This window comes from Myotis brandtii, unplaced genomic scaffold (genome assembly GCF_000412655.1).
Source record: "Myotis brandtii unplaced genomic scaffold, ASM41265v1 scaffold46, whole genome shotgun sequence".
In the NCBI taxonomy this organism is placed as follows: domain Eukaryota; kingdom Metazoa; phylum Chordata; class Mammalia; order Chiroptera; family Vespertilionidae; genus Myotis; species Myotis brandtii.
The window spans coordinates 2,880,312-2,883,259 of record NW_005367587.1 but is presented as its reverse complement, the minus strand read 5'-3'; positions in this window follow the sequence as shown (position 1 = coordinate 2,883,259).

The following is a 2,948-nucleotide window of genomic DNA, read 5'->3' as shown; positions in this document are numbered from 1 at the left end:
CACAGAGCAGGGTTGATCAGGGGGTTGGGGAGCTCCCCCCTATCAGGCACAGAGGAGGGCTGATCAGGGGGTTGGGGTGCCTTCCCCTGTCACGAACAGAGCAGGGCGGATAGGGAGGTTGTGGCCCCGCCCCCTGTCACTCACAGAGCCACAGGGCGATCAGGGGGTTTGGGCGCTGCCCCCTGTCATGCTGATCCCGGTGCCGGGAGCCTCGCTGCTCCGCTGATCCCGGTGCTGGGAGGCCTATTACCCTTTTACTATATAGGATAGAGGCCTGGTGCATGGGTAGGGGCTGGCTGGTTTGCCCTGAAGGGTGTCCTGGATCAGGGTGGGGGTCCCCACTGGGGTGCCTGGCCAGTCTGGGTGAGGGGCTGAGGGCTGTTTTCCGGCTGGCGAGTGACTAAAGCTTCCAACCGCTCCTTGTTTTCTTCTCTTTTTTTTTTTTTTTTCTGGGCCAGCTTTAGCTCTGAGGCCTCGCTGCTGAAAACATAGATACAATGTTGCGGTCCGAGCCCGGCTGAATGGAAGCCCTTTTCTGGGGTTTTGTTTAGCTTCTTATTTGCAACATAGTATATAGTTGCTTAGACTTGCAGATGAGAGGCTGGCAAGTGAGGCGGGGAACGTTGGAGTCCGCAGTCACTGCAGCAAGCAAGCCTCATGCTCGCTTCATTGCCTGGCTGCCGGCCGCCATCTTGGCTGACAGTTAATTTGCATATACTCACTGATTAGCCAATGAAAAGGGTAGCGGTTGTACGCTAATTACCATGTTTCTCTTTTATTAGTGTAGATATATGCTTTTTAATTAATTATTTTTTTATTAATCCTCACCTGAGGAGTGAGGATATTTTTTCCATTGATTTTTAGAGAGAGTGGAGGAGGGGAGGAGGGGATAGAGAGAGAGAGAGAAACATGGATATGACAGAGACACATGGATTGGTTGCCTCCCACAGGAGCCCAGCTCAGGTGCAGATCGAACCTGCAACCCAGGTTTGTGCCCTTGACCAGGAATCGAACCTGTGACCCTCTGGTGCAAAGACCAATGTTCTAACCATTGAGCCCACCGGCCAGGGCTATATATACATTTCTTAATGCTCCATGTTCAGGTTAAGAACTCATGGGAAAAAATGTTGTTTTTTGTTTGTTTGTTAAATATTTTTATTTATTTCAGAGAGGAAGGGAGAGGGAGTGAGAGATAGAAACATCAATGATGAGAGAGAACCATTGATCAATTGCCTCCTGCACGCCCTCTGATTGGGATCAAGCCTGCAAAGGGGTCATGTGCCCTTGACTAGAATCAAACCCAAGACCTTCAGCCCACAGGCTGACACTCTATCTACTGAGCCAAACCAGCTGGGGCAGAAAAATGTTCTTATTGCATACACCTACTTGTTTGACTTGTCCCCTTCATGTCTTCCTGTGCCTTGTCAAGTTCCATGCACTTAGAACTCTCCTTTCCAGTTCATATAGTCACTGAAGCCAACCAGGTCTGAAGGTCAATACTTTTTCTATCACCAGCTGTGATACCTTAAGTAAAGCTCTTAATCCTGAGTCTCTTAAGATTATTAGGCTTGTTGGAGAGGCTGCACAGGAGTCAAATGAGTGTGTTAGCCATGACCAGTGTGACTCAGTTGGTTGATCATCATCCTATGCACCAAAAGGTCACTGGTTCAATTTCAGATCAGGGCACATGTCCGGTTGCAAGCTCAATCCTCAGTAGAAAGAGTGTAGGAGGCAGTCAATCAATGTTTCTCCATCATCAATATTTCTCTCTCTTTCTAAAATAAATTTTAAAAGTGAATATGTTACTCCATAAATTATAGGGTTTCTTCATGTGAGTATACCAGTTATAAGTTTTTACCCTTTGCTAAGCTAGAAAGTGCTAGAGCCAAAAGGAAGGGTGATATAAAAGGGAGGGAGACAGGGATTGTAGTAGGAAGGTAATGGGTTATATGGAAGAGTCTGGAAACTCCACTAAAAGAAGGAAATTAAACCCAAATATCAGTGTCTCTAACCATATCAAATGTCATCCATGCTGCCTGCTCCAGTTTTTCCTCTACAAAATGTATTAACTTAAAATATGCATTTTTGGTAGCCTTTTCTTTCCACTTTTTCTCTCTTTCCCCTCCTCTCCCCCTGCTCTGAATTTAAAATTATTCAAGTTCTTGGTTGTTCTTTGGGTGGAAGGAGGAAATACTTAACATTTTTTCTAACATATATAATCCATGTTCTTATTTGCTACATAAGGTCCTACACTGTGTACTTGGAATATTTCTATGTTCTAATCTTCGGTATCTAAATTTAGGTATTTGTATGCTGTAGAGAAATCACCAGGTGGCTTAATGTCTTTAAACTGTATGTATTTATGCTCCTACATCCACTTAGTTTCCAACAAAACGTGCATTTATAACGTGCTTTGCTGTTTACAGTGTTTTTTTTTCAAATGAATTTTCACATAAGGGTCTCCTGGGACCGGAGGTCCAGGAAAGGTTAGTGTCTTGACCAAGGTCACACAGCAGTGAGATTTCAATTGATTACCTAGGTTACTGAGTCCCACTTCCATGTACAAACACATTTTATTCACCTGATAAGTAAAAAGTATATACGTTAGACAATTTATAGTCACACACAGGTATCCATGTAAACATTTTTCTTCTTATCTTTGGCGTTTCATTAGTTCCCTCAGCATCTTTGTGAGTTTGAATAGTAGTTTTCATTTTATAAACAGAAAAGCTCAGGCACAGTGAGGTATCCGGTGAACTGAATATTTTTGTATCTTAGAGAAATCTTCAGAATACTAAGCATGCACTCCTGGAGCTAGTAACCTCCCTCAGAGAAATCACCTATTGCAGTAATTCTCATTCAGTTCTTTTATTTTTAATCTTTTAAATATAAAGGGTGTCCCAAAATTCACGCAAGAAGTAATTTTGATAGAAAAGAAAAACAGGTTT